The sequence below is a fragment of the Dermochelys coriacea genome, chromosome 5 (genome assembly GCF_009764565.3).
Source record: "Dermochelys coriacea isolate rDerCor1 chromosome 5, rDerCor1.pri.v4, whole genome shotgun sequence".
Taxonomy (NCBI): Eukaryota; Metazoa; Chordata; order Testudines; family Dermochelyidae; genus Dermochelys; species Dermochelys coriacea.
In genome coordinates this window covers 37,181,907-37,198,190 of record NC_050072.1, presented here as the reverse complement: position 1 = coordinate 37,198,190, position 16,284 = coordinate 37,181,907, and positions in this window count along the sequence as shown.

Here is a 16,284-nt window from a genome sequence, read left to right as displayed (position 1 = left end):
CCAATCTTCCCCTCTTTCCTCCTCGTGGCCATTAAAAATTCCTTATTCTTCCTCCCAACCATATTTCAGCTCTTTCCCTCTCTCCCCCTGCCTCAGTCCCAACCGATCCTCCATTCCAGCTAATCACATGAATAATAACCTAACTGCAGTTTTTTCTGAAACCTTTATATGGATAGACCAGCTACTTCCCCTCTCATTATGCAGTGTGTCACTCAGCCCTTTTCCCCACAAGCCATGCTCCATAATGAGGCTCTGAAGAAGGGAGCTGCTCTTTCTGGACTGACCACAGGCCCCTCCCACTCCACACACTTGTTTTGATTTCACTAGTTGCCTCCCCTTTGCTGCCTAGGGCCACCTGCCAAAAACATCCCTCTTAGCAGGTGTGCTCAACAAATGGATATAAACTGGCCATGAACAAATTCTGGCTGGAAATTACAAGGTTTCTAAGCATCAGAGGGGTGAGGTTCTGGAACAGCCTCACAATAGGAGTTGTGGGGGAAACCACTTAATTAGTTTTAAGAGAGAGTTGGACAAATGTATGAGTGCAACTGTATGAGGGGTGGCTTGTCATAGTAGGGGGCTGGGCTCAACAGCCCTGGAGCTCACTTTTGGTTTATATCTTATGTTCCTAAAGCTCATCCTTCAGGGTTTCAGCTAGCTTTCTTCAGGGATCAGGAAGGGATTTTCCCCAAAAAATGGTATTCTAGAAGGTGGTGTTATTTTTTAAAATGTCCTCTGAAACAGCAAAGATGGCTATAGCTGGAGATGGGATGCAGCAGGCAGGGTGGGCCAGGGCTCTGAGGCGACACTGAGAATGCTCTCTTTCAGGTATTTGGCTGGCTGGTTCATGCTCACATGCTCAGGGTCTAATTGATGGCCATATGTGGGGTCAGGAAGGAATTTTCCCCCAGGTCAGGGGTTCACTTTCCTCTTCAACATGTGAGTGCAGGTCACTTGCCAGGATTACCTAAGTATATCTCATTTAATCATTTCCTTCCCGTTGCAGGGACCGCGAGCATTGGTGCATCTTGGTCCCTCCTATTCTCTGCCTGTGGCATATGGCAGTCTGGTCTCTTGTGGGTCATAATACCTTGATCTAATTTCAGTTTTTGAGTTTAGTGTGCAGGTGCTGGGTGGTGTTGGTGGCCTGTGATTTACAGGAGGGCAGACTAGATGTTCTGGTTGTCTCTTCTGGCTTTAAATTCTATGAACCATCATGTACAGTAGCTGAAAGAGCTTGGCTAAATAGCTTTAGAGGCTGGAAACTTAAGGGCAATAAATTGGCTGCAGCAGGTGAGGGGAAAAAAACACTTATTTTTCTCCTCTCTCCATTTTGTAACCCATTTCATTTTACAATCTTCTTTATATAGCGTTATAAATGTGCACGGAGCTACTCCATGGGTGAACTCCGCTGAACAAATACCAGATACCGCTCACAAAGATCTTACAATACCACAGGTACAAGGGGATAAAATACAGAATATGGAACAATTTGTGGTCGCCATAGCCCAAATCCTGAAGTCAATGGGATTCTGCAGGGACACAAAGGTCTGCAATAGTAGATCCCACAGCAAGGTAAATGTCTACAGGTCTAACCAAAACCATGGTATACATGCCACAAAGTCACCAGAGCTTTCTCTACAGTAGGGTTCCCACCAGTGCGATCATCAAAGCAATTGAACTGATGGTAGCACAGGTGAGAATTTAATTCCCTAAAGCAAATACGGCCAAAACATTTTTTGTTTTGTTTTTATTGAAAATATAATGCTCATGAAAAAGTATCCAGTTGATAGCTCTGGAGCCTTCCCCAGACAAACCTGATAGAGACCAGTGGTGAAATCAATGGCAAAACTCCCACTGACTTCAATTGGATCAGGCCGTCAGCCAATGTCTTCACTCCAGAAGATGGACAACAGCAGCAGTCCCAAGTGACTATTGGATACACTGCCAACGGCACAAAAAAACACCATTGTAACTAGCACCTTTGCTGACACTCTTTGAAGACAAGGCAAGGACTGAAACAGCATGCAAACACCTTCTCACTCCTAAAGTTGGTCTCTCCCAATCATGATTGAGGCAGCTGTTACTACCCACGTTGTACTTAATGCAGACTGTGGCTTCCATGTCACAGAAGCTATCAACTTCACGAGCCCTGGGTTTATATGTTTAAGTCCCTATGAACACAGAAGAATCCCGACAATATAAATGGGAAAGTTACAAAAGGATTCCATAGGTGCTCAGAGTCAAAAGAGAGAAAGCTCCTGTGGTTAAAGCAAAGATCAAAGGGAACAGCTTGGATCACACTACCTTAACTCCCTAATTCTGTATGGGAAATAATAGACAAGCGAATATTTTCTCGAAGACAGTTCATTATTCCAGCATTATTAAATCGTAACTCGTCATACAGACTCCCCATCACCACCACCTAAGCCCTTTCATACATTAATCATATCTTTAAATACAGTTAAATTCAAGAAGACAAATCTGACACTCTGGTGTATACGAGTGTGTCTTATTACAACATTTTATTGTGTCTCACAGCTCCTAAAGTGCAATATTCTCTTATTACAGCACATTCCTAATCACATCTATCCATCATATGAATCTCTAGAGTAGAATATTGTTTCCCATACAACAATGAAATTCTTGTCTGAGGCATCTCCTTTAACCATGGACAACTGTAAAAAAATTACCTTTGTATAAAAGCACATTGTTTTGTCTTGTCAAGATTAAAAAGCTGAGTTCTGATAACAGCTGAAGTGACCTAGAAGCAACCTCACCTCTGCAAAGAAATTAGATTTTGACTGAATTAGTCTTGTGCGTGCATTGTAGAGAGAAGACTAGTTGATTACACCACAGACATTTGATATGCAAGTACAAGATGCTCTGTATATTAAATAAAAGTCTGTAGTTCCATATTCTTCATGAGGAAGGAACAGCCTTCTCTGTGGAGAGTTGATCATCTCCCTAGACTCAGCCACACAAAAGGATAAGAGATATCTAAAAGTTTGGCACCATTTTTCCTTTCCTACATATTTAACAAACATTGGCTGCTCTACACATGAGATTCTGTACAGATATATCAACATTGTATTATTCCAACTGAAAATTAATAGATGCAGACAATTTGATATTTCATCTGCAGCCCCAAATTGCTGTTGTAGAATAATGGCATCATACTGAAAATTATAAGGCTGAGCAAAGGTGGCTATTTGTACACCACTTGTCTGGTAGCAAATTAGCAATAATACTTTTAGTCTCCGTTTTATGGTGGCTGCATAGAGATACCATTACATCCACATTTTTTCTTATTTTATACATTGCCAGATGTTTAATGGAATAAATTTCCATTTCTGGACCCTGCAATACCCATAGCTTGCATCCAAAAAAGTATTTATTTCTAACTTTTAAATACTTTTCAAAATCCCATCAGACAAGCACTGATGTACAATAGTAAGAAAATTATTATATATATCTTGTATTACATTTTGCTTGGAATTCCACATTTATTGTGCATAAACTTGCTTGAAAACAGAAGGAAGTACTAAAAAAATTTGTCTCTAGAAGGTTGAGTCTTGACTGCAGTTTTAGCTGATTATTATTTTATCAGCAAAGTGTGTCCCTGATTAGAAATGAGCAAACTACATTTTGCAAACTAAAAATTATATACAAGAAAAGCTAAATCTTTTCTCCCTCGCTCCTGTCCTATTTTCCAACCTCTACCCCACTTTAATGATACCCATGTTGATTTCAAGGGAGAGTCAATTTTGAAAGTTTTTCCTCTACCAAGGGAACATTGTGCTATAGAAACAATGGAAGTGACTCTGCATTCCTGGTTTTGACTCTATACGGGCAAAAATATCAATAACCAAGACACGTAACTTAGAGATGGAATATTGTAGCTGCTGGATTTCACTAGAAGTCACCGTGGCACACAGAATTATTGAAAAGCTTACAAAAAAATTAAGGGGGAGGAAGGAAACGACCCACCCACTCTCTACCAGACAAGAATTCTGGGAATAGGTCATTAATTTGTTGCAAATACCAGATGAGACCATTCTGACTTCTTTTGAAACATAGGCCATAGATTTTCCCCCGTTAATTCCTCCATCAGAGCTTGTAACTTCTTTGTTTGAGCTATAGCCTCTCTTTAGAAAGATATCTAGGCTTTATTTTCAGGCTTCATGTAATGGAGAATCTGCCACATTACTAAGTTGTTTCAGTGGTTAATTACACACACTATGAAAAATGTGTGCTTTATTTCTACTCAGAATTTAGTTATTTTGTTCAGCTTCCAGCCATTGGATCAGGGTATGCCTTTGTTTGATACATTATCACGAGCCCTCTAGTATGAGAAATCTCCCAGTAGGTAGTTTAAACCATTATCAAGTCACCTCTTAACCTTATCTTGGATAAACTAAGTGGACTGAGCTTCTTAAGTCAGATACTATAATACAGAACTTAAAACTATTATTGTAGTTCTTTCCAAATAATCAACATCCTTTGTGAAGTCTCAACACCAGAACTGGGCATAGTATTCCAGATCATCCTGGCACATGATATTAGAATAATAGCAGGAAAATTTCTACTTTAGATCCATAATCCTATATGGTTTTGCATGGAAAAATACTATGGTACTGGTAACAGACAACTGACTGATTTATTGATCTGTAGTTGATATGTTTCATGTTTTATCATTTAGCAAATTTAATCTGTTTTAAGACTCGTAATATCAACCTGCTGTGCACAACTGTTTGAGACACACTAGTGTAACATGGAAGCAATGCAGAAGCAGATAGGAACCATGAGTTACCAGTCAAAGCAATAAAAATCCATGGCAGAGGTGAAGTTAGGAGGAACGCTTTCCCCAGAGGAACATGGGCTGCAGAACCAACTTGCACTCAGGAAAGTCACAGACAGTAATGGCCCTATATCAATAGTATAAATGTATCAATTTGTTGCCGGCACAGAGTGCCCGAGGCAAGCAACAGCTGGATTCGTTGCCCGGTGTGCATTGCCCAATAACCACAACGGAGTGGAGAAGTAGAAAAGTTTATTTGAAGCTTCAAGCACTACAGGGAGACCACAATCTCAAATCCTGCACACCAGTGCAAGCAGTTACACATATTTTTATACATTCTTTCCTTCGCATACTTATCCAATAGCAAGCTGCCCTGAGTGCCCATATAGCCAATCCGGTATACCAGCCAGTTCCCTTTTTTCCTCTTATCTATTCACCATATATGGAGTTGTTTGTTCAGCATTGTCTAACATTTCTGTCCTGTTTGGCCTAATTTTGCTTCAGCCAATTTGCGCCTGCAACAAATTGTTGCAAAATCCTCAGTGTGACTGCTGTGAGTATCTCCGGACAGAAAAGGGAAGGGAAGGGGGGGCATCACTTGGGCCTAGAGCAAGAGGGCTTCTTCGACACTCGTGGTCTTCAATCCCCTTGAGTAACCTAGTGGCCATGCCCAGTGTCCCCAACAAATTAGACTCACTGAAGCTGCACAGCACCAGCTGGAAGGCTGTGTTGAGGCACAGGGCCTGTTTGTCAAAAAGCAGGAAGTGAGCAGCAGTACACAGTTGTGAACCCCGAGCCATGGGGCTTTTAATCAGTGGAAGAATGGGGATGGAGGAAATGTTAGTGTTCGGTATTAATTTATTCAACAGGTTTTACCACCACCTATAGCTATGCTCAGTAAGGTGCTTTAACATATGGCAGGCAAAGTAATGATACTGTAGGACTTAACGTTAGTTGTGCAACATGGCATTGCTACGATTATTATGGTGGAATCTTGGGCTCAGTTATCTTGTACTCCCTGTTTGTTGTATCCAACCATGGTGTTTTGTCTTATATTTACATGGTAAACTGCTCAGGACAGGGACCAACATTTTGTTTTGAGGCCCTAATCCATGGATCAACCCCTAGAGGCTGCCACAATACAAGTAGCAATTATAATAATAAAGCAGATATGTCAGTGCATATCCTGTTTGTGTAGAGAGCTAACCCAACCACCAGCCATGGTGCATCAGCGGAGGTAATCAGAACCAGTGGCACAGATAACCATTGTGGGAATGGATTTTCCTCACCGTTTTTCATAGCCATATGCTATATACAGTTGTGTAGTGCACTCTTTGTTAGACAAGGTTGGGGGCTAACAAAAAGATGACACTCTCACACACTTTGCTCCTGGGAGGAGTGTACTGCTCCAAGTCATCATTCCTGCCTCCTTTTCCCTACCTGCCTGTTTCCCCTCCATTCTCTTGTTCCCCCAGCACAGGATATAGGCCAGATATGCTGCAGCAATGCTATTTATACAGGCTAGAAACCTCATGACAGACAAGCTCTCACTTAAATTTAAGTTTAAATTTAAATTTAAATTTTCAGTCCGTGAGAAAAAGGACTTGCCTTTTGGTACGTTGATAACACACATTCTAGACCCAGTAGTAAAAAACACATGGCTTCAAATTACCCCAAAAACTCGAGTTCACAATTAGGTGAAATACCTAATCCCCACCCCATGTTCCCACCCCTAATCCTGATCTCATCATTAGTGACCTGAACAATCTTGTCCCCCATTCTGATTAGGGGGTGGGGCTTTGTGCTGAGAGAGCAGCTGAGCCCTGCCTAGGTGGGTGGGGCTTCTGACTAGGGGCCCTATAAAGGTAGCCAGCCAGTCAGGCAGTGGCACAGACAGCTGCAGCAGCACAGGAGCTAGCAAACAGAGCTCTAAACAGGGGAGTTTGAAAAGGGGGTTTGTATTGTGGTGCTTGTTTGGGGTTTGCTTTTGCTGGGGGGTGTGTGGTCTTTTTGGTGTGGCTTGTGTTTCCCAGATTAACAGGATTTAGGTGGGAAGGAGATGACAGATACAGAGGCAGCTGTGGGAGTGACTCCTGCAGTGAAAGACACATTGAGGATGACTGGATGTGGAAGCTGTGGTATGTACATGATCCTGGAGGGGGGGAACCAGTAAGAGTTTTGTCTGCATGAAATGCCGTCTGATAGAGCTGATGGAGGAAAAGATCCGAGGTTTGGAGATGCAGGTGGAAAGTCTGGTTGAGTTTAGGAAGGGGTTTGAGCAGATGATGGAGCAAAGATATGAGGTATCTGAAGGGAAAAGCTCAGACTCACGGATGGAAGCAGGGCTGGGGAATTTTGAGGGGAGCCTGGATGAGGAAAGTGGTCAGTGGAAACATGTGACTCAAAGAACCAGGCAGAGAAAAAGACGGGCTAGTGAAGGAGAAATAGAGCTTAGGAACAGGTTTGCAGAGTTGGAAAATGAAGAAGGGGCTCAGCAGGTAGTTGCTGAAGGTGGAAGGGTAAGGAAGAAGAGAAGAGAGGCTAGCCCTATAGAAAAAGGGGAAGAGTCAAGGGAGACTACACCAAATATGAGTCCCAGGAGGATACAGGATGGGTTGAAGAAGATTGTAAGGGAAAATAGGAATGGAAAGAACTTGCAGCCAGAGAGAACAGGGGAGACACTGGAGAATAGCACTGTCACCAGGAAAAGGCAGGTCTATGTGATCGGGGACTCTTTATTGAGAAGAATTAGACAGGCCTGTAACTAGAGCTGATCCTGAGAATAGAAGGGTGTGCTGTCTTCCGGGTGCTAAGATATGGGATGTAGACCTGAGGTTGAAAAGGATCCTAAAGAGAGAGGGAAAGAATCCCCTAATTATCCTTCATGTGGGAACAAATGATACGGCTAGATTCTCGCTGGAAAGTATTAAGGGAGACTATGCTAGGCTGGGGAAGACGCTTAAGGAAATTGAGGCTCAGGTGATCTTTAGCGGGATCCTTCCTGTTCCTAGAGAAGGGCAACAAAGGTCTGACAAGATTATGACTGTCAACAGATGGCTTAGGCAGTGGTGCTATAAGGAGGGCTTTGGGATGTATGGTCACTGGGAGGCATTCATGGACAGAGGTCAGTTCTCTCGGGATGGACTTCATCTCAGTAGGGAAGGAAATAGGCTTCTAGGATCGAGGCTGGCACAACTGATAAAGAGAGCTTTAAACTAGGAATTGGGGGGAGATGGATGGGAGATGTCCAGAAAATCTCCACGCCAGATTTTAGCATTGAGAGGGAAGAAGATGAAGTAAGAATGGATATAGCCGTGGGTAGGAGAATGTATATAAGGAGTGAGGGCAGTGTGGATACTAGTCTAATAGGTTATACTGGATGTAGAATGACTGTGCCTAATAGGGTACAAAATGTGAGCGAGGCCAAACAGCAAAAATTAAGATGTTTGTACACCAATGCGAGGAGTCTAGGTAACAAAATGGAGGAACTAGAGCTACTGGTGCAGGAAATGAAACCAGATATTATAGGGATAACAGAAACATGGTGGAATAGTAGTTATGACTGGACTACAGGTATTGAAGGGTATGTGCTCTTTAGGAAAGACAGAAACAAAGGTAAAGGGGGTGGAGTAGCATTGTATATCAATGATGAGGTAGAATGTAAAGAAATAAGAAGCGATGCAATGGATAAGACAGAGTCTGTCTGGGCAAAAATTACATTGGGGAAGAAAACTAGTAAAGCCTCTCCTACGATAGTGCTTGGGGTGTGCTATAGACCTCCGGGATCTAATTTGGATATGGATACAGCCCTTTTTAATGTTTTTAATAAAGTAAATACTAATGGAAACTGCGTGATCATGGGAGACTTTAACTTCCCAGATATAGACTGGAGGACCAGTGCTAGTAATAATAGGGCTCAGATTTTCCTAGATCCGATAGCTGATGGATTCCTTCATCAAGTAGTTGCTGAACCGACTAGAGGGGATGCCATTTTAGATTTAATTTTGGTGAGTAGCGAGGACCTCATAGAAGAAATGGTTGTAGGGGACAATCTTGGCTCAAGTGAGCATGAGCTAATTCAGTTCAAACTAAATGGAAGGATTAACAAAAATAAATCTGCAACTAGGGTTTTTGATTTCAAAAGGGCTGACTTTCAAAAATTAAGAAAATTAGTTAGGGAAGTGGATTGGACTGAAGAATTTATGGATCTAAAGGTAGAGGAGGCCTGGGATTACTTTAAATCAAAACTGCAGAAGCTATCGGAAGCCTGTATCCCAAGAAAGGGGAAAAAATTCATAGGAAGGAGTTGTAGACCAAGCTGGATGAGCAAGCATCTTAGAGAGGTGATTAAGAAGAAGCAGAAAGCATACAGGGAGTGGAAGATGGGAGGGATCAGCAAGGAAAGCTACCTAATTGAGGTCAGAACATGTAGGGATCAAGTGAGACAGGCTAAAAGTCGAGTAGAGTTGGACCTTGCAAAGGGAATTAAAACCAATAGTAAAAGGTTCTATAGCCATATAAATAAGAAGAAAACTAAGAAGGAAGAAGTGGGGCCGCTTAACACTGAGGATGGAGTGGAGGTTAAAGATAATCTAGGCATGGCCCAATATCTAAACAAATACTTTGCCTCAGTCTTTAATAAGGCTAAAGAGGATCTTGGGGATAATGGTAGCATGACAAATGGGAAGGAGGATATAGAGGAAGATATTACCATATCAGAGGTAGAAGCGAAACTGAAACAGCTTAATGGGACTAAATCAGGGGGCCCAGATAATCTTCATCCAAGAATATTAAAGGAATTGGCACCTGAAATTGCAAGCCCATTAGCAAGAATTTTTAATGTATCTGTAAACTCAGGAATAGTACCGGATGATTGGAGAATTGCTAATATAGTTCCTATTTTTAAGAAAGGAAAAAAAAGTGATCCGGGTAACTACAGGCCAGTTAGTTTGACATCTGTAGTATGCAAGGTCCTGGAAAAAATTTTGAAGGAGAAATTAGTTAAGGACATTGAAGTCAATGGTAAATGGGACAAAATACAACATGGTTTTACAAAAGGTAGATCGTGCCAAACCAACCTAATCTCCTTTTTTGAAAAAGTAACAGATTTTTTAGATAAAGGAAATGCAGTGGATCTAATTTACCTAGATTTCAGTAAGGCATTTGATACAGTGCCACATGGGGAATTATTAGTTAAATTGGAGAAGATGGGTATCAATATGAACATCAAAAGGTGGATAAGGAATTGGTTAAAGGAGAGACTGCAACGGGTCCTACTGAAAGGCGAACTGTCAGGTTGGAGGGAGGTTACCAGTGGAGTTCCTCAGGGATCGGTTTTGGGACCAATCTTATTTAATCTTTTTATTAATGACCTTGGCACAAAAAGTGGGAGTGTGCTAATAAAGTTTGCAGATGATACAAAGCTGGGAGGTATTGCCAATTCGGAGAAGGATCGGGATATTATACAGGAGGATCTGGATTACCTTGTAAACTGGAGTAATAGTAATAGGATGAAATTTAATAGTGAGAAGTGTAAGGTTATGCATTTAGGGATTAATAACAAGAATTTTAGCTATAAGTTGGGGACGCATCAATTAGAAGTAACGGAAGAGGAGAAGGACCTTGGAGTATTGGTTGATCATAGGATGACTATGAGCTGCCAATGTGATATGGCTGTGAAAAAAGCTAATGCGGTTTTGGGATGCATCAGGAGAGGCATTTCCAGTAGGGATAAGGAGGTTTTAGTACCGTTATACAAGGCACTGGTGAGACCTCACCTAGAATACTGTGTGCAGTTCTGGTCTCCCATGTTTAAAAAGGATGAATTCAAACTGGAGCAGGTACAGAGAAGGGCTACTAGGATGATCCGAGGAATGGAAAACTTGTCTTATGAAAGGAGACTTAAAGAGCTTGGCTTGTTTAGCCTAACTAAAAGAAGGTTGAGGGGAGATATGATTGCTCTCTATAAATATATCAGAGGGATAAATACAGGAGAGGGAGAGGAATTATTTAACCTCAGCACCAATGTGAACACAAGAACAAATGGGTATAAACTGGCCACCAGGAAGTTTAGACTTGAAATCAGACGAAGGTTTTTAACCATCAGAGGAGTGAAGTTTTGGAATAGCCTTCCAAGGGAAGCAGTGGGGGCAAAAGATCTATCTGGCTTTAAGATTCTACTCGATAAGTTTATGGAGGAGATAGTATGATGGGATAATGGGATTTTGGTAAATAATTGATCTTTAAATATTCAGGGTAAATAGGCCAAATCCCCTGAGATGGGATATTAGATGGATGGGATCTGAGTTACTATAGAAAATTCTTTCCTGGGTATCTGGCTGGTGAATCTTGCCCATATGCTCAGGGTTTATCTGATTGCCATATTTGGGGTCGGGAAGGAATTTTCCTCCAGGGCAGATTGGAGAGGCCCTGGAGGTTTTTCGCCTTCCTCTGTAGCATGGGGCATGGTTGACTTGAGGGAGGCTTCTCTGCTCCTTGAAGTCTTTAAACCATGATTTAAGGACTTCAATAGCTCAGACATGGGTGAGGTTTTTCATAGGAGTGGGTGGGTGAGATTCTGTGGCCTGCGCTGTGCAGGAGGTTGGACTAGATGATCGGAATGGTCCCTTCTGACCTTAGTATCTATGAATCTATGAGTAATGTCATGGTTTTAACATTAGTGATAATACTCATTATCAGCACTTTAAAAAAAAAAAAGCACCCACACTCAGAATACTGATTGGAAAAGCTCTTCTAAGTGCCAATCTTTTCCTTAGCTTGCCAGTTCAGCAAAGGTCATCATTTTACCAGAGAGCATTATAGCTGTATCTTGGAGATAGCAAGTCTCTTTGGCACTGTAGCCTGTTCTACCAACTTCAGCACAACTGAAAGTCAATAAATCAATCTCCGAGTGACTTAGCAGAGAGTAGGGAAGAACATGATTTATGGGAAGAAAGCTAATGCAAAAAGAAAATGAGATGTTTGGAAAAATCCTGAGGATCTGCCCTGTGTCTAGAAGGCTGGTGCATTTCAGAATATGACATTCTCCTCTACCTACCCACTAATGTCAGTGGAGGAGGAGAAGGCAGCTTCTCCTTTTCTCTCTCTCTCTCTAATCATTTCTGACATGAAGCTGGCAATGCTCACTATAAAACTAGTCCTCAATGTGAGGAGTTGACCTCACCCCATGGGTGGGGAGGAAGGGAAAGACACCTTGCCTTTTCATCTGCAATCTAAAAATGTATCAAGGAATCCAGAGTCTTCTCTGTGAATAGCTAACAAGTTGAACACCAAATGCAATTCCACAGCAGTTGTTTCAAATGGCTTTTGCGTGCACCACACAGTTTTGCTTTAGCACAGGATTGAGAGAGATGAACAGACTATGCAATTAGCATAATCACAACTAGCCATGAAGGCAGTCATTTTGTGAGCTATCATAATGCTTCACTGCACTTGTAAACTAACATATATATCAGTTATAGGCTCTAGTCTCACCAGAAGTTATGATCTGGATGCAAGAGTTGTTGAGTAAGATTCTAGGGCCTATGAATTGCAGGTGGTCAGACTAAAGGATCAGAATGCTCTTTTCCTGCCTCAAAAATCAATGAGGCTATAAACATTAGAATATGTCCATTCTATCAAGAAGCCATTAGTGTTTTCACACAGACAATAAAACTGATAGGAATTTCTACCTGATACTCGGCAACTCCTCTGGGAGCTGGTGCCAGTTTGCACTTATGCTTTTTGCAAGGGTAATGAGTGTCACAATGGCCATTAGCAATTTTGAGAATTCGTTTTACATCTAGACTCCTTGGAATCGAAGATGATTTCCTTTAGATTATGTCACCTTCCTAAAAATGTTGCTTTGAGAGAGATTCTACTATCAGACTGACAAGCAGCCAATAGAGCACCATAGTTCGGAGCTCATAAACTAAGCAGGGTTCAATTTCCCTCCAAGTCCGTGCTGTGGCAGACTGGTAGATGGAAACTTGACAATTAGATCTGGGGCTTCTGAAGATGGAGACCTTAACCATTTGAAAAAAAGAAAAGGAGTACTTGTGGCACCTTAGAGACTAACGAATTTATTTGAGCATAAGCTTTTGTGAGCTACAGTTCACTTCATCGGATGCATTCAGTGGAAAATACAGTGGGGAGATTTATATAAATAGAGAACATGAAACAATGGGTGTTACCATACACACTGTAACGAGAGTGATCACTTAAGATGAGCTATTACCAGCTGGAGAGCAGGGGCGGGGCAGGGAGAAGAGGAAAGACTCCAACGAGAGACTGCTGAATTAGAATTAATTTGCAAACTGGATACAATTAACGTAGGCTTGAATAGAGACTGGGAGTGGATGGATCATTACACAAAAGTAAAACTATTTCCCCATGTTTATCCCCCCCCCCCCGTCCATAACCCACTGTTCCTCAGACGTTCTTGTCAACTGCTGGAAATGGCCCACCTTGATTATCACTACAAAAGGTTCCCCCCCCCCCGGCTCTCCTGCTGGTAATAGCTCATCTTAAGTGATCACTCTTGTTACAGTGTGTATAGTAACACCCATTGTTTCATGTTCTCTATGTATATAAATCTCCCCACTGTATTTTCCACTGAATGCATCCGATGAAGTGAGCTGTAGCTCACGAAAGCTTATGCTCAAATAAATTAGTTAGTCTCTAAGGTGCCACAAGTACTCCTTTTCTTTTTGCGAATACAGACTAACATGGCTGCTACTCCTTAACCATTTGAATATCCCATTATGGCACTATTTGCAAGAGGAAATGGAGTAATCCTATTCCAGCAAAATTCTAACTCAAGCATTCATGCACTGGTTTGCATGCTGTACCTCTTCCCTGTAATCTCAGTTTAATAAATATACCTCCACTCCTCTCTAATGCCACTGGGTGTTTAGATTTCAGTCTTTTCAACTCTATACTCCGTTCATTCACGTCTCTGGACACCCTCAACACACATTTCCAAATACAATACACAAGGAGTTTACAAGTGTAACCCTTCTGCCAGGTGGAGCCAGCAGCAACAAGGGCTGGGTTCAATATCTAGGGGTTCCTTTTCAACAATACAACACAGAACCAGCTCAAACCCCAACCAGTGACCTGGGACAATTATTCACCACCTTCTGGGCACCTCTAAGAGACAATAGTTCCCCTCTCACAAGCCCAGAGTCAGAGTGTAGCAAAACTTTTATTAAAAGGAGGGAAATAATGCAGCATTAATTTGCGAAAACACCGCAACTAGAGTTCATAAACATAAACCAGGAGCAAAAGACCACCCCCAAGTAAGTTGGGCAGTGTCCTTTTCCCCTCAGGTTCTTAAGTCTAGCAACCCAGAAGTCCTTTAATGTGCCCATCCCTTCTCTGCATCCCACTCACAGTTGCTGTCCTTGACCAGTGCAGCCCCAGAGTTCAGAGGTTCATCCACAGAGTTCACCTCCCACCCTGGATGGAAGGGAGGGGTAAAGGAGGCACCTTACACTCTCGCTGCTCGGGCACCTGCTCATCACCCCAATGGCCGATTGCCACGCCTCTCTGCGAGGCTCTGCTCTGGCCCTCTCTATGAGTCGCTCGACTGGCCGCCCCTCTCTGCCAGCCGCCCACTCACCAAGATGTCTTCAGGGCTCACCACTTAACACAGTACTCAGTGATCTCAGCTATTAGTGAGGGTTGGGGGGGGGGGTCTCACTGCTGGTGCACACGGGGCAGTCTCTTGCACCAGAGACACTGTCCCAAAGTAAGTCTAATACTTAGACCTAGGTATCTGTGATTTCAGCTCTGTAGCATGTAACAAGACTCTCAACTGAGTCTAAATTAGCTCTTTTATTATACCATGGAGAGAGAAAGGGTCAAATGGTGTCTAGGACCCTTAAACAGGGCCCACACCACCAAGTACAAGTACCTGTCCCCAGCCTCTCTCAACTCATTGGGCTTTGGAACCCATGTCCCCTGCCTAGCAAGTGTCATTTAGTTAAGGGGAAGTCCCTCCATCAGGGTACAGTTCTGCTGCCCTCAATTCACATAACAAGGATAAAAACGCTTTATTACTCCTGCCCCAGTAACAAGAATCCCCAGCCACATGTGATCATTTGGGCAAGAATCCCATCATACTGAGTACCTAGGGTGTAAGATCAACTCCTGAAGTCCTTTTCCACAGCTCACCACCAGATGTTAGGGGACAGCTCATTCAGACTCTGCTTTCACAAGCATAAACCAACTAAAGCAGCATCACTTCTTCCTGCACATTTCAGCTAACAAGTGCTGCATTTGCAGTGAAGGCTGCATTTCCACAGTGAGTGACATAATCGCCACGCAGACAGGAAAAAAAAAAAAAAAAAAAAAACTACCTTGTAATACTTGGGTGCCTAAAATTAGATGCCTAACTAAGCAGGCTGCTTTTCAGACGTGCTTAGAATTTGCAGCCCCCTGTTGACTTCAGTGGGAGTTGTGTTTACATGGTTCCTCCTGTGAAAAAAATGCTATTTGTAACCTTCACTTGTAATTTTCCAGCTTGCTGATATCTGGCCTGGAAACCTCTTGAAATCTTGGCTGGTTCTCGGTAACCAGTGCTGGGTTGAATCATCTCTCTTTGGATGCTGGTCACTGCCATGTTTGAGCCACCTGATCTCTGCAGCCAGAACCTCAGGGGCTTGCCTACATGAACATTTAGTTTGCAGCAAGCTGGCATGTGAATCTACTCCGCACTAGCCTACTGTACTCTAACTATCCATATGGACCTTGCCGATGTGCACTAATAGTTTGTTAATGTGCTTTCATCTAGTCCTCTTGAAAACAGGCCACTCACTACAGCTAGCAACTAAGTGAGCCAGTCTGAGAAAAGTACCTTGCTCCCCAGCTCTGGGGGATTTGTCAGTCCATGTAAGTTAGGTGAAGCTGTGTATTGTCCTCTAGCACTTGGTGGAGCTATGACTAGGAAGCAATAATAGGGGCAATTATCCCTAATCAGTTCCCTTGGAATTCCTCACTTTCCTCTCCATCTCCCCCCTGTAGTATTGTCTAAATAGCTGGCTGAATGTGACCACATCATTTCCACGGCACTTCAAATGATTTAATTTTAGATGACATGAAATATTAAGTGAATGTAGTAATCAAGGGGACCTGGAGTTTAATAATGGTGTCTGGAGCCCACAACCTCTAAGGCAGCAGTGTGACTCCAGATGAGGTGGATAAGAATAATTCCAGAGTATTTACTGTCTGACAGCTGTTCAGTGCCTTAAGTGAACAGAGTGTCCCTTGATTATTGATCAGCGAGCAGATCGAGGGACGTGATCGTTCCCCTCTATTCGACACTGGTGAGGCCTCATCTGGAGTACTGTGTCCAGTTTTGGGCCCCACACTACAGGAAGGATGTGGATAAATTGGAAAGAGTACAACGAAGGGCAACGAAAATGATTAGGGGTCTAGAGCACATGACTTATGAGGAGAGGCTGAGGGAGCTGGGATTGTTT